General features: G+C 39.6%; 1 protein-coding gene across 1 annotated transcript in view; it reads left to right on the forward strand.

The window, feature by feature from the left end:
• The first annotated feature begins 21,004 nt into the window (after window positions 1-21,004).
• Window positions 21,005-27,975, forward strand: part of LOC131679301 (fibropellin-1-like) — a 489,726-nt gene continuing 482,755 nt past the window's right edge. The window contains exon 1 of the mRNA XM_058960011.1: window positions 21,005-22,036. The gene's annotated coding sequence lies outside the window, so the exon portion shown is untranslated. The remainder of the gene's footprint in view (window positions 22,037-27,975) is intronic.

Below are 27,975 nucleotides of genomic sequence, written 5' to 3' on the forward strand. Positions count from 1 at the left end.
CGCATAAATATTTTAGCAGCATAACTTTGGAAACACAATTTTTCATCAGTAGGGCTGTGGATTTTTTCTCCTTCTCACCACATGAAGAGAAAGTTCCACGGCATGAAGTAGGAATCCGGATGTCGGCCGAAGGTCGATGATGAATGTATGAGCAATAGAGTCTGCAGTGATACCGAATTTATTGTGTACTTCTAAAACGGAGGGCTTTTTCAGAACTGGTTAACGTCGAGCTTATTCAAGTTCCACTGTGTCATCTCAAATGTCATTGAGAAAACTGATGTTTAAAATACGTACGTTGACATCTTGTTTTTTAACACTACCACTCTTCCCTTTGGCCCATAAGTCGGTTTTCCTCAAAATTAGCACGTCAAATGGTTCAATACTTACTCCGCTGGATAAGTCTATTATTTTTTACTAACGTCAAAATACTCCACGGTGACCATTAAATAGCAATGAAATAGGATTACACGTATACATGTAAACAGTTTGCTAGTTCACGGCGAACACTCAGGGCGGCGCCACTTTGACAAAATACCATCTTAGCATTTTTGAAGCACAACGTTTTGACCGAACCCGTCGGAGTTTCGTCGACTTTCCACACAGTCATGCGATAATCTGCCGGAATGTGTGACCTTTGGGCGGTAACAAAGCGATGATAACAAGCAATTTGTTACTTTCCGTTTCGGAATTTTCTTCTACTTCCTGTGCACAATCTTCGTAGTTCGTTTGAAACATGAAAACTTAACATATTCCCAGCATCGGAGCCTATTTCTCTTGCAAATCAGCCTGTATATTGTGCAAATGTTGGAAATATATGCCATGGCTTTGGTATACTTTGCCGAGCGGCCGAGTGGGATGGGGAGTGGTGCGGTGAAGCTTGTTTGCTTCCATGAATTGTAAATCAACAGTGGCGGCAAATGAAGCAGAGCGAAACATTATTCGTCTGCTGTCAAGCACGGAACTTTTTCCAGCATCATCAGTTGCCACCGGAGATCATGGGCAGGGCGGAAGCTGCAAGTTGATATTTTCCTGTTTTTCTTGCTCCCATGTGACCTCCGATGGAATTGAGAGATATAGCAGTGAGCAAACAGCAAATAAGGTTTCGGTAAATTTGCGAACATTTTTCAAAATGAAATTTTAATTTTAGATCTCAATTGCACTGGATAGCAATCTAGAAATATTGAAGCATACAGGGTCGGCGGTTGAGGGGGGTGGTATTGGTAGTGCTACCCACTTGAAAATATCCGAGTGGGTATTTACCCACTCAAAACATTGAAACGAACCAGAAATTTGAAATGTGTCTCGTGCAAACAATGCGCGTACATGAAAATCACGATGTATAACGGTTTTATTTGCACGAACGCATCTTGAGTGATTTTATATGATTTTATGGCAAAATCGCGACAATCCTCTAGTAATAGAGCCCTCGACCTATGCTTATCTAACTACTCACTCGAGTTAACAGGTATGATACCGGCCCTGGAAACATATCTACTGAGATAAATTGCATGTATATGCGGTATATATCATAGATCACTATCCATGCGCTAGTTTTTCGTGTTCTTTGGTGAAAATCTGTTTAATTCTCCTAGTAGTGTCATTGTGCATTTCCCATTCATGAACAATAGGAATGCATGGTTGATTATGTTCAATATAAGTTTAAATATGTCAATGCATTATCATTATACATGACATCTCTACATTAAAATCAGAATCAATATTGGAGCGAAAATTCTGTAAAAGAGAGATGCGTTTCTAGGTCAAATTAGTAGGTGAGGGCTACGCATTCAAGCAATTTGATATGAATTTCAAATGTTTAAAACTATTAGTTTATATCATTTCATTTTTTTCAGAGCTCTAAGGGATCATCCATAAATGACGTAGCATTATATGGGGGGAGGGGGGAGTATTGTATTTTGTGATGATGTGTGTCGACAGGGGGGTAGGGGGTCATGTCATACTACGTAGCTTTTTTAAAGGGGAATAACTAACATCGTTTTTTATTTTTTTTTATTTTACGGTGACAAGGGGGGGGGGAGAATTACCGTCAAGCTACGTAATTACCAAGGGGGGTATTTAGAGGTTTGTGAAGAAATGCTACGATGGGGGAGGGGGGTGTTAAAAATCACTCAAAAAATGTTACGTCATTTATGGATCGTCCCTAAGTCAAATTTAAAAGCCGAACCATCAGAACCGGTGATTTCTGTTTGACAATTCGCCTGATTATAATGATCTTGTCTAATGTTCAATCAATTTGGAAGGTTTTATAAGAGCGATGATTGTCACGACTAGTACGATGTTCCGGAAGTCTGTTCAGCTGTTTGGCTTCTCTGACGACATGTCTCCCATAATGTTTTGCCGTCTTATCATTTAAGTGTTCACTTTTCATCGGGATTCTGGCCAGCGCATAAAAAAAAATCTCCTGAAAAGATACAGTTATTGGTAAAATAAATGTCCTTCAAGTCATCATAGGCTACGACTTCTCGTTACAAAACATACACATTTCAAAAACAAAAACAAATTTCGAAAGACTGACGTAGAAATATTTAACAGTGACAGATATTCAGAAAGTTCGCTTAGATAAGCTAAGAATTGCGATATTTTGTGTAAAGCAAGCAAATGACGTTAGTGGCAACAAGGTTTGTAAGAAGGACTACCGCGTCTATATGTCCGCTCACAAAGTTGAGATCGACGGCGCAGTCATCGATTCGAGTGCATCATGCGTGGATCTACAGAACGGGGTTGGTTGTTTCAAGGTCACTTTGTTCAATTGACCGAAAGTTTTTAAAGACAATCGCACTGGACGAGACAAAACAAATTCGCGTCGGGTGACTTTTGGTGTTTAATTACGTTTCCTACGGTACGGATCGTCTGCCTGTTTGGATGTTTGTACCGTTTGTCATGCAGTGCAGCTTTGCACTAAGCACAAGCAAATGAGCCATTATAGTAATGTCGTTCAACGTGAGAATAGGTATCGATTAAGATGACTCTTGTATTGGGAATGCAGAAAAGTATAGCTATTGTGGGGAGAGCCCATATGATCTTTCTATTACGAATAGAGTCCGAGAAATCGTTTCGTTTTGGTTTCGTGCAACTCAAATATGTTCGTCATGTATTCTTTCATCCACTTTTCATTTGAGAACAACACCATTTACTGTGAATAAAACTGAATGAAACTGTACCGTGATCTTCCGGCGCCATTTAATGAAGACTTATGCCATATTAGATTCACCTCAACATTTGAGTCAGGTTCTAACCCCAACCGCTGTCAGTTCATACATTGTGATAACAGTTGTGGTAGGAAACTAACTTCAGTTCAGTGGTCTTTTGATGGAAGAAAAAAGGTGTCGTTCATGGATAACTAAGAACGATTCTAAATACCCGTTGGGCATTCAGTACGAAATTCAAAAGCAATCTGTGAAGATATTTTACGTTCCATTTGAGATTTGGTTTGTTGAAAATCAGTTCAATTATCTCCGAAGATCCGATGATCAGGACCTTCTGAATCATCTAAATTTGGACATATTTAAAAAAAATTTTAACTGGCCTTCAATAATCTAGACCAGCAAATCTAAGTAATTTGAAGTGCATTTCAATAGGTTTTTTCACAAAGGCAGCGATTCTCAACCTGGGGTCCGAGGATCCTTTAGCAGCTGTCAAGTAGTTGCTAGGGGTCCGCGAAGAAGAGAAGAGTATATCGGAATTTGAACCCTTTTTTCATAACACACCGTGGGGTCCGCAACAATCCTACATGATTTCGGAGGGGTCCGTGTTACGCTGCTATTACGGCATTACGAGTGTACCGGTTTATATGGGAAATTCCTATGGGAATGCAGTAACCAATCTGTAATTCTGGCAAAAAGGGCAGATCTCATTGAAATTCAATATCAGTTAGTGGGAATATTGTATCTTTTTATTGAAATCAGAAAATGAGTCAAAAATTCGCTGAGAAATAGGTGTGCTGTTAACTTAGGAACACAGCAAGTTCACCAGGGTCCTCAAGAACAATTATAGAAGCCCATTGTGAGCAAAGCGACTTTGATTAGTCTATAGTGATCTAGACCTGCAAATCCAAGAAATGTTGAGACTATTTTAAAGTATTTCGCATCATTTTGACATCATTGTTCTTCTAGTTTAAATGGGACATTACTGAACGACCGCACTGTTCAACCCGTAACTCCGGAACCGGAACTCCGATCAATGAAAAATCGCTCTTATTGATTTGATATTATTTGATTTATTATTCAACTATTACACTGTCCGATTGAAACTGAGTTTGTGCTATTTTACTGTGCCATTTTCGAGACAATTGAGTTGCATTGTTACACAGACACGTACGAACACACATACATTTTCCAATTTCACCAAATTCAGTCGAATGGTCCGGGCATCAATTGAAGTCAATCTTTTCACTAATTGCGTAGCATGATTTGGTACGAAAAAGAAAAAGTAGTTCAGTGAATTTTATGTGTGATCGCACGCTTCAACTCATAGTTCAGGATCAAGCACTCCGGTTCAAATAAAATTCAATACCAGCTTATATTACACATTATTTCATTTGAACCTGATGTTTTGACATCTGAGAAAAAATGCTGTCATTATTGATACATACATACTCGGGGACAGGAAGGACAGGAATCCTGGTGCTTAACTACCCTTTCCCTCCGGGCCTACTGGGAATGGAGGATTTTTGCTAGGATATAATGGGGTTTAGATTGGACTCAACAAAAACTCTAAAAAGCCATAACTCCGAAAGCAGCTCCGGCGAAGCATGCCTGTGACGCTTCTGCTAAGATCCCAAGATTTTCCAAGATCTTATCAATTAAAATACCCTAGCTCAACCGTAGTGCCAACCGGCACATCAAGATCGACGCCAGTAACATCCTGATTATGGCATGCTGGCCATGGCGAACATCAACGAAGAGGACACAGTTCACGAATTGGACGGCGACTTTAGGCTGACAGGCATGCTGTTCTACTCCCTGAATAAGAAAGGATGACGCCGACTTGAAGTGGCAAGTGAGCTAACAGCACAACTGCCTCTGTCACGCTAAAATCTCGGCAGGTTCTCGGGTACGTTTAAAACTCCGTTTAATTTAGTTGGTGGTACTAGATTCGGTTAGACCATTCCCGATTTTACACCGATCTGGCTTTGAACACTATTCCCCATGAAGGATAGTGTCAACCCTAGCATGACTTCCCTGCTTGCATAGCTAACCATGGGTTCATAAGGGTGACTACGTATAACGAGTGGAGATGGCGACCCGCTGTTATGACCAAATAAAATGGAGTGATAACAATAAATTCGCACATACAGATAAGACGCGACGAATCCGTTCGTCAGAGGTAGTTTGATGAGGTCACTACCACCAGCAGCAGATGAAGTTATTCAGTAAGAGCAGGAGGAGGAGAAGCAGCAGCAACAACAACCAGAGCAGAGCGTGATGAGTTACATGCCACAGTAACCAAAAGTAGTGACAGCGAAGTACTTAGTGGAGGAGCTCCACAAGTTTGTGGACGCAAGAAACAATGTCCTTAAGAACATTAAGGAGATGGTTCTAAGAATTTGAAAAATGCTACTATCTGCTGTGAAGGAGTATGACACGGCAACGCAGAGGTCTGATGTAGCTGAGCGAACAATGACGGGCCCTATTTTCCTAGCCCCTTCAAAGTAGGGGAAGCAGAAGCAGATTGGCTCCACTTGGAGAACATGTCAGTTTCCGTGACTCCAAAGAGGACAAGAACCACGCCAGGAGACGTAAGACCAGGAGATATCAAGAAGCAAACGCGTGATTACACTGTCATTGCCGAAGAAAAGGACCTCACCCAACAGGGAGAAAGCTGGAGTACCGTTGTAAGTCGAAAGAAGATACACGGGACACAGCAAAAGCGGAGAAGCAAGAGACTATTACCAAATCAATGGGTGCAAAGACAGAAGTTATAGCCGTAAATCCGGAGATGGTGATTGTATAAGGACCTTGATAAAATCACGCCGGAATAAGAGCTGAGAGGTGCACTCAAGCAGCAGTGTAACCTGGGTGAGGTGCACATGACGATCCGGTTAAAGAAATGGTACGGAGGAACTCAGCCAATGATTATTCGTTTACCGGTAACTGCCGCTGACAAGGCGCTGGACGTAGGTACAGTTACGGTTGGATGGTCGAGAGTGAATAAACAAGCGGAGAAATGTTTCAAGTGTTTGGGCTTTGGACATTAAGCAGAAGCTTGCAAAGGTCCGGATAAATTCGGGATGTGCTGGAAATGTGGGGAGATGGGCCATCTTGCGAGAGACCGCACGTAGAGGCTGAAGTGCATGCTTTGCACTCCAGCGGACGGAAATGACCATCAGACGGGTGACTTTAAATGCCATGCGTACATGAAGGCGACTGCAGGCCTACGCTAATGGAGATAACTCAGATAGATCTAAATCACTGTGACACCCAACAGGTTCGCTTTGATTGCAGAGCCTATCAAGTCCTCCTGATAACGGGAACTGGGTGGCGGATAGATCAAGAACGGTTGTGATTCATGTTATGGGGAGATTCCCCATTCCAGAAGTGGTAGAACTCTCATACGAAGTCTTCGTGTTTTCAAAAATCAACTGCGTCTTCGTGTGTAGCTGTGACACTCCTCCAAGGTTGACAGTGGAGCAGTTCAGCTTAATGCTGGAGGAGTTAACCGAGCGGTTGATCTGTTGAAAGCCGACAATCATTGACGGTGACTTCAACGCCTGGGCTGTGGAGTGTGTCAGTGGAATAACCAACACAAGAAGGTGTATCCTGCAGGAAGCTCACGTGTTAGACGTACGATTATGCAATGAAGGAATATTTCGGAGAGACGAAAGGGAGTCTATCATCGACGTCACATTCTGTAGTCCTTCATTGACGGTGAATATGGATTGGAGAGTATGTAAAACGTAGACCACCAGGCGATTCGCTACCGTATCGTTCAACGGAACCTTGCTGCAGCACGGAGAAGAATGGCCGGTGAGCGAAAGTGCAAGACAAAAGTTTTCAATTAAGACGTCTTCATTGAGGTACTTCGGCCGATCGGCGGAGCCGAGCACGTGGATGCGGCTGATCTAAAAAAAGGATTGTGCTGCCACAATGCCGCGAAAACTGGAACCACCGTCCAACTTATTGATGGAACGAGACGTTTAGTACGCTTCGCGCTGCTTGTCTCAGAGCCAGGAGGCGGGCTCAGAGAGCAATAATGGACCCAGATAGAGAAGAGCGCAAGGCAGCGTTTCGGGAAGATAGGGCCGCTTTAAAACAGGAGATTAGGCATAGCAAGTCAGATTGCCACAAGAAGCTGTGCCGAAAAGTAGACGCCAATTCCTGAGGCGACGCGTACCGAGTGGTGATGGCGAAAATGAAGGGCTCGACGACGCAGCCGAAATGGGCCGTAAGCTGAAGATAATCTTTGCGTGTCTCTTCCCGAAGCACGATCCAACTATCTGGCCATCGACACCGTACGGCGAAGAAGAAGAAGAAGCTAACACGGACGATCAGCAAGTGACTAACTATGAGCTCGCAGAAGCATCAAAGCACCTGAAATAAAAGAACTCCAGGTCCAAATGGAATACCAGACGTGGTGCTGAAAATTGCGATCCTGGCATATCTGGACATGTTCAGGATGGTGTTACAGAAGTGTTTAAATGAAGGCAACTTCCCCAAAATGTGGAAGGTAGAGAAGCTGGTGTTACTGGCGAAACCAAGGAAACCACCTGGCGATCCGGCCTCGTATAGGTTCATATGTCTGTTGGATACACTCGAAAAACTCCTGGAAAGAATCATTCTTAACAGGCTGACGAAATGCACGGAGTGTGAGCGTGGATTGTCCACCATACAGTTCGGATTCCGCAAAGGAGCGTCGACAGTGGATGCAATTTTCGAACAGTTCATGAGAGTGCAGAGAAGGTATCTAAACGGAAGCGACGAGGAGATCGATACTGCGCTTTGGCCACATAGATGTGAATAATACATTTGACAGCGCCAACTGGGAAACCATCACTGCAGCGCTGCACAGAATGAGGGTCCCCGACTATATATGAAGAGCTACTTTCAGAGGAGAGTGCTTCTGTATGAGACGAACGAAGGGTAGAAGTCAATACGAGTCACAGTGGACGAACTCCATTTTCGGTCCAACCCTTTTGAACGGGATGTACTATGGCGTCTTGACACTGCGGCTGCTTAGGAAAATGAAAATCGTGGGTTTTGGCGGACGACAAACGGTGTCACAAACGGTGATGGGTGAGACATCTGAAGAAGTGGGGGTGTCGGTGAAAATAGACGCGATGTAGAGTTGGATAAACGGGGTCAAGCTGCGAATAGCTCACCACAAGAAGGAAGTGTTGTTGGTCCACAACTGCAAAGTGGTTCAGTGAATGCAGATCGACGTCGGAGGACACGTGGTTGCATCGAAGCGTGCACTGAAGCAATTGGGAGCGGTAATCGAAAACCGGTTGAGCTTCAACGAGCACATCGACTACGCCTGCGAAAAGTCGTCGAAGGTAACGAACGCAAGATCGCGAAGATCAAACGCTGGCAGCCGGAGAAGCAGCACGAGACGTCTACGGTGCTTAAAACCAAGCGGAATCACGAAACACTGAACAGGACGTTCTGGCTGATGGCCGTATGAGTCGCGAGCGCGTACAGAGCAATATCGTCGAAGGCAGTATGCGCTATCGCCGGGATGAGAATTATCTGCATCATCATGGCGGAGGATATCGAGTGCTACAATCGGAGAAACACCAGAAAAGTGAGGAAAAGCATCTAGAAGGGACGGTGGACCTACCTACCGGCTCATCCCAAACACGGAGCACGGAGAGGTGAACTTCCACCTGACTCAGCACCTGTTTGGCCACGGCTGCTTCAGGAAGTATCTTCATCGGCTCGGGCACGCAACGTCACTATTGTGCCCGGAGGGTGAAAACGTCGAGGAGACACCGGAGCATGTGGTCTTACGACGAGGTTCGAAGCGACGCGCAGGGAGATGCTTGAAACGGGAGGACCGGACATAAACCTGGATAATGTCGTCTACAGAATAGTACAAGGGGACCGAAGGGCTCAGTAAATAAGACAATCTGGAGTTGGTCGCCCAGAATGTCCTTCTAAAGGAAGAGCATAATACTTGACTTACAGTTGTAGCTGTAGCTTTCCTACTGCCATACAGATATTACCGCTTTGTGTGGAGAGTCGAACACTGATAGTAATGCTGAAATCCTGCTACCCCCCCCCCCCCCCCCCCCGTCCCCATCCTCCGAAGTAATTCCGTATGGTAATGTCGAGGAGGAATCAGGTTCTGGGCAAGAAAACCTAGTTGTTTTAGCGAGCCGGGTCGCAGCTCAAACCCGTTTTCAGAGTCAAATGGTACATGGTACATAATGCTCATTACTTTAGGCCTCGATCAAAAGTCAGTTTTCAGATTGGTTGAACCAATGAGCATTTAAATGAATTATGATGATATTGCTGGACATAAAAAAATTTCAATCGGAAGTATTAGTCGCCAAAGAAACTCAATCGAGTTTGAGTTTGACCATTTGTAACTACCCCTGGCTGCTATTCCGTTACTGATCGGAACTAACTGAAATTGCACAGAGAATCAATAGGGAAAGGAAAGGAATGTTAGTCCGACACCTGTTTTTACTAGAGGCCGCAAATACTACTGCGCACTCCACAAGAGTCACGGGAGGAGGGATATTGTAAAGATAATTGAAATTGTGCTGGAGTTCGCACGCGATTCAATATTTTAGGAGTCTCTGGGCAGTCGGCCACCATGAGGCTCATTAGGTGCGTAAATTTCATTTAAGGAATATCGTAATGTTGAATAACGAGGCAGTGTTTAAAACTGTACCTAATTCAAATATCATTTTAACAGAAGATAAACTATTAAAAGGAGAAGTAAAAAAAAATTTCGAATAGAAAAAAACCAGTTAAAATCAAACTGGTACTATAACAGAAAACGTGTTTAATCCACCTAACAGTGTGATGAGACATTTCTTATAACTCTTATCACTCTTCGGATATTATATCGTTTAAGAACATTTAGAACTTGATGCTTCGCGATGTTTTTGATAACACATACTACATGGGATAGTGGCAGGACTCAGAGAATCGCTCATATCAGCATAGGACAACATCAGTGCTAGAAATCTCAAACCAAATCAATGGGAAAGCGAAAAAATGGCCCAAAACATAGACATACCAACGAATTATTGTTAATGCTCTGTTTATAAACTATCTATATTGTGGTGGGAAAACTGAATTTTCCTAAAGGGGTTATATATTGTACTGAGCCAAAAAAATCGAATTTTTTCAAATAGTTTATAATTTTCGCAAACTTATTAGGAAAAAATGTTCAATAAGTTTTCGTAATATTGTGTAGGAAAAAAGCTGAAAATTTCAGTATTTTCTCTATCTGCAACATATTAACCCTTAAGTATACCAATTAATTGGTATACGAATTGGAATAGGTTCGCCAAATTTTGGAAGAAGTCTATAAAAAAACCCCTTGAAAATTACCTAATAATTGTTGTAGTTCGATGCAATAAAAAAATCTCCAAAAAAGAAATGTACCTATTAATGTGAAACACAGCGAATAATACATACATGGGGACATTGACTAAATCGGGCAATTTTTTTTCTTTATAATAAACTGAAGCTGTTAAAATATTCTTCTCGTCCCTTGATGTAGTCTGATAACTATTTCTGATTATGATGAACTTTTTATTTTCGAATATTTCGCATATCTTCATGATAAGGAAAGCATGCTCAAGAAAGGATTTACTCGAATTCAGTCTTGTTCGTCTGCTAGAGCCTATCAAACATATGTTCATATTTGGCTGATAAAATCGGGGTTTCAATGTGTTATAATAGCTCAGCATTCGAAGAAGTTTCTTTTGAACGAGTGTAGAACGACTTTGTTTCTACTTACTTGAAATCAGCGGCGTAGCCAGAAATTCGTTTTGGTGAAAATCGATCTTACTGTCCAAACGGCATAATTCCGAAACCGTCATTTTTGAAGTTTTAAAATTATGCAGAATTAATTTTTCAGAAAATAGTATCAGAGCTCGTGTCTTTAGCGAATATGTTGGGACTTTATTGTAGTCATGAATATTAACCTGAGAAAATTCACCATAAATACTTCTTGGACGATATACCGTCAAAATTATTTTATCAAATGATGCGCTGTTTAACGTTTGTAAAACTCATCGAAGATACTAAACCTCCGAAATTATCGGTTTCAAAATGATGCTATCTTGACCTTAAATTACTGTTTTTAAATATTTGACCTATACAACAAAAATCAAATGCTCATCAAAATCGATCAGAACCTGCTAGAATCGAATGGAAATCGTCATTTTTCATAAATTTCTCTCTACATTCGGAAAGTGTTATCCTAGTTAATAATCATATTACGTTTTCGTCTCAACTCGACGCATTCCTAAAATAAAAACCTGTTTTAATCCACCTAGTGGTGCAATTGTGCTTGTCTCATTTGTCAGGACTACGATTCCATGGCTGATTATGTTCAATACAATGGTGGAAATGAATATTACATGTTCAGTACGATTTGCACATACATACAATGGATCGACAGCCACGATCTTGAAATACTATGTGATACTGAATCATCGCTTGAAACCAGCGGCGGATCATGGAGAAGGATCCGGGAGGTCCAGGTCCTGCCAAAAAATTTCAACTTGTTAAGAAATTTTAAACTAGTTTTAATTTTAAAGTAGCAACCCCTCACTGCATACTTCCTCCAGGCCGGTATGATTGACGATTTTTGGAGTGATTGCATTACCTTTCTATATGAGAAAGGCAAAAATGTACCAAAGTCCAAAGAAGCCAATTTTTGTCAAACATCTCAATGTTTCATGCATTTTAAAGTCATTTGGCATCAAAAATACAAATTTGATTTTGAAAATTTTTCATTTCGGTTTATATGGGAATTTGCTGTGTGATTGCACTCTTCAACTCGTAACACCGGAACCGGAAGTCCAATCAATAAAAAATTCAATAGCAGCCGATGGGAAGGTTGTATCGTTCATTTGAGACTAACTTTGTGCAAATCGGTTCAGCCATCTCTAAGAAACAGAGGTCACATTTTTTTCCACATACACACATACACACACATACATACACACAGACATTTTCCGATCTCGACGAACTCAGTCGATTGGCATATGACACTCGGCCCTCCGGGTCGGGATTAGATTGACGAATTTTAGAGTGAATGAGAAAGGCAAAAACATTTTTAGCAAATGTTGAAAGTTATGCATTTTTTTGGTGAGCAGTTCTACACACTTAAAAATATTTACATCTCGCAAGATGCACATAAAAGGAGCGTCATAATTCACTTCAATTTACATGTAAAAACATGTAAAAATGCGTTTTGTTCACAAGTCTACATCTCCATTCAGCCGAGTTCTACATCAAAAGAGACACAATATTTTATTTCACATCTCGAAACATGTCAAATTTCATTATTAGACAGCAAAATACGTCGCAATGTTGTTTACGTCAAATGTAATTTTCATTTTTTCTAAGTGTGTATGTTTCATAGACATTAAATCAATTTTAACTTCGCTTCCTATTAAATAAAGACCCTTATTACAGTACATTTCTACAAAAACGAGCTCAATTTGAAAATAAATCTGAGGATTATGATTGATTACAGAACTCTGGAATTTTCTATAGGAATGTTTTCAGGCAGAAATTTGATATTGATGCTATTAGACAACTGTGCAATCAAGACCAATAGATCAGTTACATATCAGGACCTCATTCCGACAATTTATCAAAAGTCCTCCGACAATTTATCAAAAGTTCTCATGATGTTTACAACAATAGGTTATAAATCTAAGGATCAGATAATTGTTATTGTAATATTGAATTAAATCAGTCTGCATCAATAAATTTTCAACTTCAATCCAATATTTTTTTGGGTGTGGTGTGGGGGGGGGGGTTGTATGGTGTTAAACCCCAAAACCTTCTCTTGGCTACGCCGTTGCTTGGAGTTATTTATTTCGCTTTTCATTTTCCGGTATGTTTCAGATCGATCCGATGGTTATAAGTTAGAAAAATTGCAGTCAGAAGGTTCGCACAAATGAACATTTTTGTACTGATAAGTTATCAAGTTCCTTTCAGACAAGTTGGAAGTGTTCGGTGATTATTTCTAGCGGTTGTAGATAGTAAAATGAAATACAAAATTCGTTTTATCGAAATAATGTTTAGCTTATTTCAATGGATTATTACTATATTGAACAAAAAATAGGCGACAAAGAGTAATCAACAAACAACAAGCCATAACTTTTAAAGTATTCAAAATAGATATTTAAAGTCTTTAGTAAAGTTATTCGCAAAAGTAAGAGCTACAAATTTGCTGAAGACATCATTTTGATATAATCACTTCCAAGAAAATTTGTGAAAATATCTCACTCATAGGGGGATTAATCAGCAAAAGCACAATACCAAATGAAAGGGCATATTGCCTCCATTAAATTCACCGAAGATACTATTGACCTAAAATAAGCCGTTTTGGCGTTAAAAATAGATTACATGATTTTGGTCATATTTCTGGCAATGGGAAATGATAAAAATCTTTCGTCCGCATTTAATGTTAAATATCTCTTTTGATAATAGTCCGATTTCAACAATCTGTAGCTTGTTCGAAAGGTATTCGTTAAAGCTATCTAAAAACATATAAATTGCTATTCTATATTGTCAATTTCGGCAGATAATTCAAAAAAACTGCAAAAAACGCCATTTTTACGCATTCAAACATTCATATCTTGGAAACTAAACATCAGAATCAAAAACAAATTAATAGCGTTCATACTGTTTTTTAGTTCTTTCATTTAAAATTGGTTTGGATAAGATCGGTTCAGCCATTGCTGAGAAACACGAATGAGAATTTGTCCGTTACATACACACACACACACACAGACACACACACACACACAGACATTGTCCCAAATCGTCGAGCTGAGTCGATTGGTATATAAGACTTGGCCCTCCGGGCCTCGGAAAAAATCTTGAAAGTTTGAGCGAATTCTATACATTTCTTTTATAAGAAATGTAAAAATATCGATTATTTTCGCAAAAAGTATATCAAAAAAATTTTTAGCTGTGCAAAATTAACTAAACTAAAAGCCTTACTTTATTGTTACCCAACTACTGGAGAGAGAAGCAAGTAGATTTATCACAAATAGAATAGAATGAATGATCGGAATTAATATGTTTATGTATAATTTTTTTTTATTTTTAGAATTGCCTAAAAAGACTGCATCTCATAGTTATAGATAAGGATGCAAAATGCCTACCTTTTCGACGGCTGCAATTTTTCTGCCTACATTCTCATTTCTCTTTTGACGCTGATGTCGTTCGCTATTGCAGGACGCCCAGTGCTGTACGGCAGTCTGTAAGCAAAGCAGTAACATGACAAAGAAATACTGCCCCCAGTACAGCCACCAGACGCGAGCGGTACAGCTTCTCTTTCCTTATTTTACACTTTTTAATATTTTTAATCTATTCAATATTTTCAATCACAAACGACGGTAATGAATACCCTTCGTTTACACCACGACCGGCATCATCGCTTTCGTGTACGGGCCTCTCCCTTTGACTACGCAGAGAAAAGTGTACAAAGCGAGAGAACAAACTTTACTACGCCACACTCTCACCGAGCAGTCGGAGTACAGCAGCAAAGCAAAAATGTATTCTACTGCTCTACGGGAAAATGTACTCGGTTTGGCTACCGTTCTGGCAAGAGCTGTAGTGATGCGTCACTGTAGCGGGCTGTACGGCTTGTGCAAATGTAATTATACCGAAAAAATGTAGTTTACCAGTACCTTTGGCATCTCTGGTTATAGGACCATTTGGAGATTTGGCCCCAGAACGGACATTACGGAGCAGGTTCTAGTGGAGCCGTGAGTGTCCGTTCCGAGGTCAAACTGCCATATCGTTTCGTAGCAATAAATAACAGACTTATGAAACAATTGCAGGATTTTTTACATTTTTACAAATAATATTCTAGTACCAATTTATTTTCACAGATTCCTTTATCCAAAACAGCCAAAAGTTTCGAATTCGTTTAAAAAATCTCTAGTTATTAGCCTTGTGCCCTTGTCGGACTATTGGAGGTGTTTTTGTTGAACACAGGGTTAACGACTTACTGCAGCTAGGGATCAAGTGATCGACCTCCTTTCCACACGATGTGTGTATACCATATATTTCAATTATCTTACGTACATATATGAAATCCGCAGTAAACAGCTGTGATCGCGACGGTGGTTTCACTTTTACCTCTCCCTCTATTTCTTTGCACATTTTATAACTGCTGTCATACTGCAAGTATATTTATAGTACCTAGTGCAAGTGTCTTGAACTGCACTAATTGAACATCTGGCATAATAATGAACATGTAATTTGCAAGGTTGTTTTTTCTAGGTGTACAATACGGAAAAATACATTCTAATAAAAAAGAGCGTGTACGGTATTAAAGTAGGTTGGTGCGTGATAATAACCTGTAGCGCGTGCAAGACACACTAGCGGTTCTGATCTGCGAAATTGTTCCCCAGGGAACTCAAACAAGCGATTTATGCGCCACCTCTGAAGAGGACCGCTTGTCACGTTGTATTTGCCGGCAAGAGTCTATACCTCAGGGCGGATCCACGTTAAAGAATCCGAAATTAATAATAAACTATTTGGCAGACCTGGATAACCATCCAGTAACTTCGACTCGGACCGAATAGCGCTGGAAAGAATACTAGGAGAATCCCGTCGTTCAGCCAGTCAGAAATACCACACCTCACGTGTCTCATCACAGGCACAATTCTCAAACTCAAACTGACCCGTAACGCTTTAGAAGAGGTGGAGGAGAGGGTTGAGGTTCCCAAGCAACCCAAGACTTGGAGTAAAAAAACAGAAAAAGGAGTTTAGAAACTTCTGAACGAACCACGTGAAACTCCTTTCAAACCGAGTCAAACATTGCGGAAGGGGGGGGGGGGGGGGGGGAGCGGGGGAAACTAACTACAAAAATACACTCATAAACATTTTACGTCAATTCCAAAAATAGATTTTTATTTACGGACGGCATTCATTTCACCTCCTCATTCTATTCTTCACTTTCCTTCCCCCCTTAAAACTGTCTACCTAATGTGTGCGGTTTTAGTTCTAGCGACGCTTCTAGGATGATGCTGTCGGTATTACAGGGGCTCCGAAATGACGAAACTGCGGTCTGATGATATTCGCCGCGTGGTGAATTTTTCCCAATTCTACGACAGGGCGGCGGCGCAAGAAATCAACGGCTGGTCTGCCCCTAGTAGGCCGGCAATGTAACGGTGGGCCACTTCCGACTGGCGCGTCGCACAGTGGCGTAACTATATCAAATCCATGGCCAAAATTATTTCACATGTTTTTAAGCTTTTTTATACGATAACAAGTGATGAAAAATGGTTTTTCATGGTTTTAGACAATTTATGACCAAAATATGAAAATATTAAACCTCCTTGTAGTGTGATGCAAAACCGAAAAGAAAACGAATTCCACGAGCATTATTATTTTTCAATGAAAACGCTTTTTAGAGTAATCTATCAGTTTGAGGAAACCTCGCATTGAGATTTAGTCTGTTTCAACTGTTTTCATAAATTAAAACATTTTGTTTCAAGTTCATATGTTTATTTTGCTTTTCTGGTTTTATAGTAGAAAAAAATCTTAATTTTTTTGTAAATTCGGTAATAGAAATCTATCCAAGTGATTATCGTATTCAATCAGGATTATTCACGTTAACACTTGCAATCCGGAGACAAGGAACTGGAATGAGAAGATTGCATAATTTGTTTGATGCTTCGCTTACGTTTCCAAGGCAACTTGTGTAAGTTACGTTTCATATAGCAAGGTCGGTGGAAGTTATATTTTACACTCTTTTATATGGCTATCGTGGTCATAATCGCTCAATTTGGTTAATGGACGCAATCTAACAAAAAATAATATGGGGGACTCGATCAAGTCATTCTTGTCATATAAGCTCCAGCATGAGCTTGTGCGACCACCCCTAGCCGCTACTCCGTTATCGATCTAGACTAGCTGAAGTTGCACAGGGAATAAGTAGATAATTATGGTTGGGAGTAGCGAAACACCTTTCAATGTGCAACTCCTGGTAATCCTAAATTGTTTTTGATCAATACCGGCGCCTGCCAGGCCCTAACGTAGATCCCGGGAGGAAAGTGTAGGAATGGTTAGTCCGATACTTGCTTTTGCTAGTGGCCGTATATAATACTGCGCACTCCACAAGTATCACGGAAGGATGATATTTGTTAGTAAGTATAGAAGTTGGATACTATTTCTTCTTTACCGACGCCAGACAGGTGACTTCACTTCTGGACTAGATATCGATCCATCAACTCATGGACCGGGGACCAACGGCTTTACTTCCCTGCCAAAGGAAGATGTCACCACATATTTATTCACCTCAGAAATATCTCAATGACCTTGGCTGGAATTGAACCCAAGCCAACTGGAATGAGTGGCGTTCATATTTACCACTCAACCACCAGCGCCGTCTTGAATTATTCTTTTCATAGAAGATCTTTTAAATAGCCCCAATCCTGATTTTTTAATTTGTATTCTCTTAAATTTGAGCAAAAACACGTCATTTTCAAACAGGTGTAAAAAACCGAATGGGATTAATTGGGAATGTTTTCTTAGTGGAACAGTGAGAGGACACTGCAAATAATCTTCTCCTTTTAACAGATTTACTGGACATTGCCCGACAAGGTACTTTTTTTACTAACGAATATGTGGAAAATTGAAAAAAGTGAGCACTTTTATAACACCTTCTCCGAAAATGACAAAGAAAAGTTAAAATTGACCCCAATTGATTGTAGTTGCTGGAGTTTGCTATGAAAAGCACGATTTTGATTTATATATTGACTTTGGGTAATTAGTTTTTGAGCAATCTGGAAAAATTGAGGGATAATGGTTTTCAAGCTAGCTGAGTAAAAAATCACTGATTTCAAATAATTGCATACAAAAATTACCAAACGAAAACACTTTTGTTTTTAAGCAAAACGTTAGAGTGTGTTTCGAAGAACAATTTAAGCTGAAAATATGGACAAATAAATAAAAACAATATATTTTCTATTTTGGCCAGGATTTGAAGTTAGTTACGCCTCTGTGCGTCGGGTTGTTCGACCAGGAAACATGGAAGCTTGCGACAGTGATTCGCAGTGAGCCGATCCTTGGCTTACGTGTCGCTAGAAATGTTTCGGTTGGTTGTCAACGGTCCGGAAAAATGCTAGTCGACGGGAAATTCGCCGGTGCGAAAACTGTCAAATAAAAAGCCGTCGAACGGCTGTTCGACGCGGTTAAGACCATGCCAAATGTACACTTTTTTAAATTATTACCTTTCTTTTTGGAAAACACTCGCACACGTTTGCCGCATAAGACTCTATAGAGCTATAGCTTTTTTAAATTATTACAGCAGCTAACGGAAAAGGAAAGATTTTTCAAATAATTAACTCGGCCCAAACGAATTCTAAAATTGTTTTACCTCGACATTACACAGCGAAACAAACTAATCACTCGCACTTCTGTCTTGCTCCACGATTCAGGACAAATTGCATTGGAAATTGCGATAGGTCCTCAGATATACTGCGAATCTTAATTTTCGGGTTTTCTAACCGCAAGCACGTTATCAAGGCGAAACAGGACAACGATCTTTACCAAAAACCGTATTCTCCCAGAGCTCAATTCTTTGCCGATTTAATCCTACATCTCCCTCACTTTCAAGCCACCCAGATCAAACCAGTTCGTTTCGACGCGCCTCTGTGTATAATTATAAAGAATCCCTCCGTCGGTTAATTCTTGCCAGGCTGTAGAGAACCCATGGGAAAGCAATTGGGCGCTTACCCCAAATGTCCCGCTAAGGTCTACGCATTCGCGCAATAGAAAGAGCGGATGAAATTTGTCAGTTCATGAACGGGATTATTTGTATGCGTGCGTTTAGTGTTCATTACCCATGAAGGAGTTCATTGGGTTTTTGGAAGTTTGTTTCATTTGTAGCGGTGCTATGTGAACTGGAATACACTTTTGAAATGTTGTGCGTATGAACAAGAAAACATACAATAATAGACATAATAACCCAAAAATATGAAGAAAATAATATGAAATATATTTACAAAAGTTCAAAATGTGACCATGTTACAAACCTAATTTATTTTTAGTAGGTGAAGACAACCTTTGTGTTATTGAATAAAAATAGAGTCCTTTTACCATAGCCTCCAATCAGGATTGGAAATAATAAAAAAAATCATAATATCTCAAATTAGTGGCTTTTGAGGGTGTATATTTGAGTGTTGAATTGAATGGTACAATAATTTTTTGTATACGTCGACTCGTTCTGGAGTTGCGAGGTTTTATGGTCACGATCACATTATTTCGAAACTAGCAACTTTGAATGATTTGAATCTTTGAACAATATTACAACGTAAAGCAGCACCTCATCCAAAAAAATATTTTTGGCGGTCAATCTTCTCAGAAGTAATTGGAAAAAATCACTCTTCAAATAAATTTAGTTCGAGATTTAATGTCTTTGGCAAAGTTTTCGAAACTACTATTTCAAACTACTTTATTAAATGAAGCGGGCATAGTGTAGTTGGTCAGTCGATTGCCTTATACGCAGCTCACCTGGGTTCGATTACCAACTCCCGTACGTCAGATTGAAAATTTTTCTAACCTGAAAAAGAGCCGAAAGACCCTAATGTTAAAGCCTCTATAATCAAAATTAAAAAAAAACCTTTGTTGAAGACATTCTATAACTAATTTTGTTAAATACATGAATAATCCGTGTATTCAGAATATCTAAATATATTAGACTATATGTGAATGAAAACCATTAAAGCAAATTATTTTGATATTACTGTATTTGATAAATCCCATCTGCTGTGTATAAACAATATAATTCACATTCTATTCAAGGTAGTCTCCGAATTTTACAATAAAAAAATATCGAAAAGAACTGATTTTAAGAAAATTTCTTTAATATCGTTTCAAATTTCAATAGAGAGAATTCATGTAGCCTTCATATTTCAACAAAATTGCTTATCAACATTATCAACAATTTTGCAGAAGACACCAAGTTTCTTACTATTTTTAAGAGATAATTGTCCTTAATTACTTCTAGGAGATTTAATCATCAAAATAATTATGTTGGAAAGCTTCATCGAGGTTGTCAAAACTACAAACTTGATGCTATCAAAATTATGAGATCTTAACAGTTAGAAAAATATTGTATTTTCAAAATTTAACTTAATTGACGTATTATAAAAGGAATTATAAAAGGCATCTGTTAAGCTAATTTTGTTTCAGAGCTTTCCATAATTTATCAAACTTACATGAAATTTAAGCATTTTCGATAAATCAACTGCGTAGTAAAAACCGGTATTTGAACTGGTATTGTCATGACTCCAATTCTCTCGGACAGCACGAAACACTAACGGCAACCGTACACTGGAGTACAAATGTACCCCAAGCCAAATTTAACTGCTGCTCCCACGAAGACCAAAAGCAAACTTGCTTTACTACCTTTTCCTACTCTTGCTATGAACTCTAAATTGAATTATGGTTGGGGTCTTAGGATTCTCGTTTTCACGCGGCTCCAAAAATGCCGTGGGGTACATTTGTACCCCAGTGAAATGTTCTATGGTTAACATTGATTTAAACGCAGCTATCGACAGGGTAACAAAATACTTGGCTGAATAAAATAAAAATCATCAGTCTCGCTAAGCAGTAATCTATTTATCATCGTTTTTTTTCGCTCCGGTACTGCCTTACACATGGCGGAGTGCCTTCAAATACTTTTCCCAGTATAATCCAGCATATTTTAACCACTCATTCTGATTTGAAATGTTCGTATCACCCATGAAAGCAAAATTCTGTTTCTTTTCTAACCACATACAAATAACGTTTAATCATCGTATTTTTCTCATTCTTCAGATTACTTTTCATAACGCTGACTCACCATCGCAGGCAAGGATGCAAAAAGCGAATTAGCTCATCATCAAAATTAACCAGGGGCACAAAGCAAGCCTCGACCAGCTAAAAGGGGGCACTATTATCTATTCACCATCTACGGATAAAGGATCTCAACGAGTGAGCCAAAGCACGACCAACCCGTAACGATTACCATAAAATCGCCGGAAAAAAGGGTCAAACCGTTGGCCAAATTCTTCCAATTCCATCTCACCCGAACACGCAGACAATGTGGGTCAGAACGTCATCAATATACTAATCGTTCCGTTCTGATCCCATCCTGCCCGTATCCTAGCAGCAGCAGCAAACAAGACGTCTCAACTTTTATAACAACATCAACAAAAACAACAAACTTGAATCGAATCCAGAGAAAGAAACTCTACTAAGCCAGACTGTGGCAGCCCGACAGGGTCAAGATACGGGTCGTTTATCAATGGTGGATTTATTTGAAATGTGCGCTTCTCACCTTGCAGCCAACACTCCACGCCACCCACCGTCTGCGGAGGAAACAGTAGTAGAGTGAGCAGTTTTACGTGCCAGTAACAGTGAATCTAGGTGAAAAGCTTAACTTTTTACAGAACAATCCGGATGGGTGAGAAAAGCGTGGTCGAAGCTTACTTTTCAACTCGTGGTCTCCGAGGTGCGTGAACGTGGGCTGAAGAAAAGCCATCGCCGGGGAAGACGTGCTTCTGTGCGCGCTGTCAAGAAGTTTATCTCTGTGGGCATTCTTTCCCGAAGTGATTTAGGTTAATGGATCAAGTGAGTGAGAGCGGTAAAGCCACAGGAAAAATTCACGGAATTAAGTGATGTTGTGAGGGGGCTCTTTTTGGGGGAAGGGAAGAGTGAAGTGTCTCAAAAAAAAAGAAAAACCAGAACCGGCGAAGATTTAATCACGTTTTTATTAAAGCATCGAAGTGACAGGAAATCCAATTAATAGAGATACAGTTCGTGTGGTTGTATCGGAAGGATTCTTCTGCCCTTTGCTTAAATGGAATCTGGTGAGTGTTTCTCGGTTATTTTGCTCTCTGACAGGTTATTTCGGCTAAATTTTTTTTTATTAGGGTACCCTAGTGATTTTCAACCTTTCACTGTGGCACGTATCATTAAATGGCACAAGATTGCGTTTTCCATTTATGTTTTATCGATATTTGTAATTTGAAGCACGTGAACTCAGGGATGAACTGATTGAAAATGATAATAATTCGCCAAATGGGTCATGTACGTGGGTCAGTTGGATGCTGAAGCTACTGTGATATGGTTTCGGTTACAGTACCCGGTTATTTTTATATGTATTTTAACGGATTTTATTATGGTTTGTGTGCGTAGATAGCCTGCGGTAGCTTGGCAAATGAACTGATTTTGTGGACACAAGCTGAGGCGAGTGATGGTTGTGGATGCTTCCCATCCGCAAACAGTCGGTTTAAATCACCTTGGGGCTCATGTGTTATTTGAGAAGCTACGTTTGGAGTGTTGTGTCATCAGTGTCTTGAAATCAATTACAATAGAGTATTCCTGACTAAAAAGTGACGCATTCTACGGTTTTTGTTGTATCTAGTATTGTGATATTAGAATTATTTGTAAATCTTTAATTTCTAAAAGAAATTGGAAATGTTAATATTCCTTGATTAGTTACCATAGCATGCACAAATATCAATGAAATTCACGTAAAAGTAGTAGACGATTTAGGCTTGAACATGAGCCGTGCGGATGACTCATATAACTTATTCTGAATGTAGTTAAATCGCCAAACCATAAATGCATCACCGTTCCTATCAAAAAAATGTTCATATAATGATTCAATATTGGGGGAATCCACGTTGATAGATATTTTCCGAGAGAACATCAATAGAAACTTAGTCGAATGTTTCTGTTGTGTATAAGAACACAGACTCACTTTTTTGCGTAAGAGAGTTTTATTTTAATGAAATTTCAATTAATCGCTCCAGGTTCGTAGCCAAAAGTTTACATCAAGGATTACTAAAATGTGTTTCACTGCTGCGGTTCCGGTAGGTAGTGGTCCATACAAATCAATGGAAATATTTTTTTCTTCTGAGGCAAGATGATACGGCATCTACCTGTCAGTTTAAAGTTTCTGTTTGTGACTAGCTGGCACGCCAAACACTGATTAACGAAAGTTTAGTGGATGCCTCGCAAATACGCGGATCGTTCAACTGCTTGGTTTGTGTTGTAGACTCCGAAGGGTTCCTTTTCTTCGTGGGAGAACTTAAAAACGTTCAGTACCAACCCCTTGCGGGATCCAAACTCGCCAACTTGCGACTCGTTTCATAGGCACAAACAAAATACCCTTAATAAACTTACTAATTTGGTATTTAATGTACTTTTTAACGATACTTCCGGGCTTATTCAGTATACTCCATATTTTTCTTTTTGGCGAATCTGACTCTTGTTGTGTTCTTTTGTGGGATATCGTGATAAGGTATCCGCGTTAGTATTATCTACTCCTCTGCAATGAGCTATATCGTTATCATATTGCTGCAGGAAAAGAACCCATAGGTTACGGCGTTCGTTGAGAAGATTACACTGCTTTAGAAATACCAGCGACTAGTGGTCCGTTATTACTTTTGTGTCGCCTCCACAGTCTCCATTTATCCTCCATTTATCCAGTACCCATACCACTGCTAGCACTTCCAACTCTGTGCTATATTTCTCCTTAGCGGAGACCAATTTATGTAAAAACTATTTGAAAATTGAGCGAATATTGTTTGAAACCATCTTTGCGCGTGAAGAGCACAAAACCTATAACTAAATTAGTATTTTTTTTTATTTCGGTTATAGAGGTTTTAACCTTAAGGTCATTCGCCTCTTCGGGTTAGAAAAATCTCTTGTGAAAAATTTCTAACCCTATGTGCGGGGTCGGGACTCGAACCCAGGTGCGCTGCGTACAAGGCAATCGATTTACCAACTACGCCACGCCCACCCCCACTAAATTAGTAATGGAATTTACGTTTCTATTTTGTCTCATTATAACCCGACACTTACAGGAAGAACAGGAACAGGACTAAGATAGCGCTGCACTATGAGCTTGAGCTTGAGCTTGTGCGACCACCCCTGGCTGCCACTCCGTTATCGATCGGGACTAGCTGAAGTTGCACAGGGAATCAGTAGATAATTATGCTTGGGATTAGCGAAACATCTTTCAGTGTGCAACTCCTGGTAATCCTAAAGTGTTTCTGATCAATACCGGCGCCGGTCAGGCCCGAACGTAGATCGCGGAAGGAAAGGGAAGGGAAATGTTAGTCCGATACTTGCTTTTGCTAGAGGCCGTATATACTACTGCGCACTCCACAAGTATCATAGGAGGAGGATATTTTTGATAGTAGAGTATAGAAGTTGGATATACTTCTTCTTTACCGACGCCAGAGAGGTGATTCCACTAGCTGGACTAGATATCGATCCACCAATTAATTTCATGGACCGGTGACCAATGGCTTTACTTCCCTTCCGAAGGAAGACGTGACCACAGATTTTTTCAAATCTCAACGACCTCGGCTGGAATTGAACCCAGGCCAACTGGAATGAGTGGCGGTCACGCTTACCACTCAACCACCGGCGCCGTCTCAGGACTAAGATAGCGCTGCACTATGGTCCCAAAACTGTATTTAGGAAGACAGAACTGGTTGCGCCTAAACCGTTGGTTTTATATATAGTGTCTTCAGCAAACTTTCTTAGAACTTTCTTGCGATTATTTTATATTAGTTTAATTAGGGTGGTCCTTGTGGTTATGGTGTTCAAAGCATCAACTTCTTAGATATGTAAAATTTAGCTACATAATGTTCTACAAAGTTATGAATCAATCAAATTGGAGCAACTTTTCTGAAGAAACTATATAGCTACCCAAGCAACCAAAAGTTCGTATAAGGGAGCTGCATAAGCTTCTCGTTTTAAGTAATTTTTCAGTACGTTTTATGTTCTAATAGCAACTTATGCAGCTTACAAGTTCCATTAAAGCAGCTTGAAAGTTCGCTAAAAACTTTATGTGAACTTTAAAGTGTGCTTTTTAAGTATTATTCGAACTTCTGGTTGCTTGGGTATGTTCTAATGGTTCATGTGTTATGAGTTTTGCAATATTTAAGGTAGGGTGCCTCTTGAAAAATTGGTTTTCTATTAATATCTTATGTGTTGATTTCCCGTTAACACTTTCTTCTAGAGGTTTTTAGAACTTTTTTCGTGACTAACGACTTACCTTTCAATATAGGGGCCCTTTTTCAAAATTTTGGAAGCAAAATAATGTAAGATTTTGAACATTTATATCTTTTGTTATACTGAATGAATTTAATCAATTTCTTCGGCATTTTGTCGAAAATATTTGTACCAATGCTTTATTAAATTTTGGAACATGTAGGACATTCATTATCAACGGAAAAATAGTGTTTTGAAAAATCCTTCGAAAACGACTCAGAAAAGTGAAAATTTTCAGCCCATCCCGCACAGAGCCGTCAATATGGTGCACCAACCGAAAAATAAAATGATGAAAAGTTTTAAATATAGGTCCACTACAGGTTTGTTCCTATGATTATTCGTATTGGGTTGCTTGACGAGAGCAGTTGATGGGGGAAAGCCGGCAAATTAGTTTTGGTTATGCGATTAGAAGCCGGACGGAAAGGAAAGGCTCATGCACGGCACGAGAACGAGCGAGAAAGCGATAGTAGTTTATATTAGCGAAGGTGTTACGTACATTTTGAACCTTAATAACTTTCCTTCTACTAAACGGATTGCTAATCTTGTTCCATAAATCGGAAGGAAAACGTTCAACGCTTGCTACCGATACGTTGTTTGCTATATAAAATTTGTTTAAATAGTTTAAAAACTACTTTAAATGAAAATCAACATTAATGATAAAACCTATAAATAGGGGTGTCGCAGCTTTTCTCAAAGCCAAACGTGTGTAAGACACAGTGCATAACGGACATGCGTGCTAGGTGTTAGGTCGTCCATTAAGAAGCTGCATCGGACGACCAATCAAAACGGCTACAACCGGAGAGAAGAAGAAAAACGTTGGTGGAGGTGGTGGCAGTGAGAAGGCCAAAAAGCCAAATGCTTAGAAACGCAGTCACTGAAAAGGCGTTAGTAACTGCTACTAAAATGCCACCAAAACATCAAAGGCTGCAGCGAACAAGCCAAAAACCCAAAAGCCAAAGAAGGCCGCCAAACCTGCCAAGAAAGCTGCCCGAAGAAGATTAGTAAATTCACGCGTATCTAATGTTGCCATCAGTCCTTTTCAGGACTAACAAAATAATTGTAAAGAATTAGTGGTGCTTATTTTCCGTTAGTGCTGTTAATTGTAGATGGATTTGTGTCATAGTTATATGCAAACCGTCCTTAGGATGAATATATAATGGAAAATAATTGTATTAGGAAGGTCCTTTTATTAATTTGTATAAGTAAAAATAATTATCATATAAGAAAATATTTTTCTAATTAATCTACAAACCCGAAGGTTTTTGCAAATCCTTCCAAGAAAATCAGTGTATGTGGCAACTCTGCTACTAAGCGAAAGCTACACCAAAATGAATGATGAAAATATTTTCATTAATCGCACAAAAAGTTGGCCTTCCTTCTGCACCGAAAAGTTAATAAAAGAGATCGCCTTGATGCAAAGCGTGCTCATTCAGCATGAGCTGCGAAAGGGGAATGTTCGTATGTGTGTACGCAGTAGAAACAAATCGTCGGCAAGGTTTGAATCGTTTCAAAAGATTCTCGTCTTGTATCACCATAGCTATACACAAACCGTCCTTATTAGGACGAATGCATAATGGAAAAAGATGGGTTGGTAATGTATATGACATAACAGGGGTGTCGTGACCACACTTCGAAGTTATTTCAAATCTTGCAAAGCATAAATTGACATAATTTCTATATGAATGAAATGACAAATTTTCAGGTTAACACGGCAATAACTTTGCAATTGATAGAACAATTTTATATTTTTAGTTATTATATAATAACTGTCATCTCTTCCAAACTACTTAACCCTCTGCTGCAAACCCCGTGCACAGTGGTCGGAAACGCCAAAAACGTGAACTTAATTCACTAGAGGCCAAACCATCGAATACATTCACAGGGTGTCTTTGGAGGAATTGTTCGTATGAATGTTGCCCACAATCTGATAATAATTGAAGTTAGGCATGGCTTACTATGATCGAACTAAAAAAAATTAACTTTTTATGCTGACGAGGTAGAAAGTTGGTGTCTTCGACAAAGTTTTAGAAATGCTCATGGTGAAGAATTTTTTTTGCAGAAATTGAGCTTGTAGGGTTAAAGATTATCGATTTATAAGGCGTTTTCTATGGCAACCCCCTTAAATCTAGTTTTTATAATATATCTTTTTTCATTGTGACTTTTCGTGCAAACTATGTTCAAAACAAATCATTTGTCATTTAAACTCACACAATTTTCTCAGAGATGGCTGAACCGATTTTCGCAAACTTAGTTTCATCTGAAAGGTATAACGCTCCCATAAGCTGCTATTGAATTTTTAGTTGATCCGACTTCCGGTTCCGGAGTTACGGGTTGAAGAGTGCGGTCACACAGCAAATTCCCATATAAACTGGTACCACCATGATGTTCAAATGATGTAAAACATATTCAAATTGATGTAACATTACTCTAGTTTGCGGGTCTGGATCACTAATGATCAATCAAAGCAGCTTTGACCACATTGGCCACCTATGACGGTTCATGACGCTCCCGGGGAACCCGCCAAGTTCCTAAGCTAATATCACACCCATTCCACAACGAATTCTCTACCGATTTTTATAAACTTGATTTCAAATGAAAGATACAGTAATGCCATTGACTGCTGCTGAATTTCATTCGGTTCTGACTCTTGCTTCCGGAGATACAGGGGTGTTAGTAAGGATACACTGGAATTTCCCATATAAATCGGTACAATCGTAATACCTCAGAGGCTAAAAAC

The sequence above is a fragment of the Topomyia yanbarensis genome, chromosome 2 (assembly GCF_030247195.1).
Source record: "Topomyia yanbarensis strain Yona2022 chromosome 2, ASM3024719v1, whole genome shotgun sequence".
Taxonomy (NCBI): domain Eukaryota; kingdom Metazoa; phylum Arthropoda; class Insecta; order Diptera; family Culicidae; genus Topomyia; species Topomyia yanbarensis.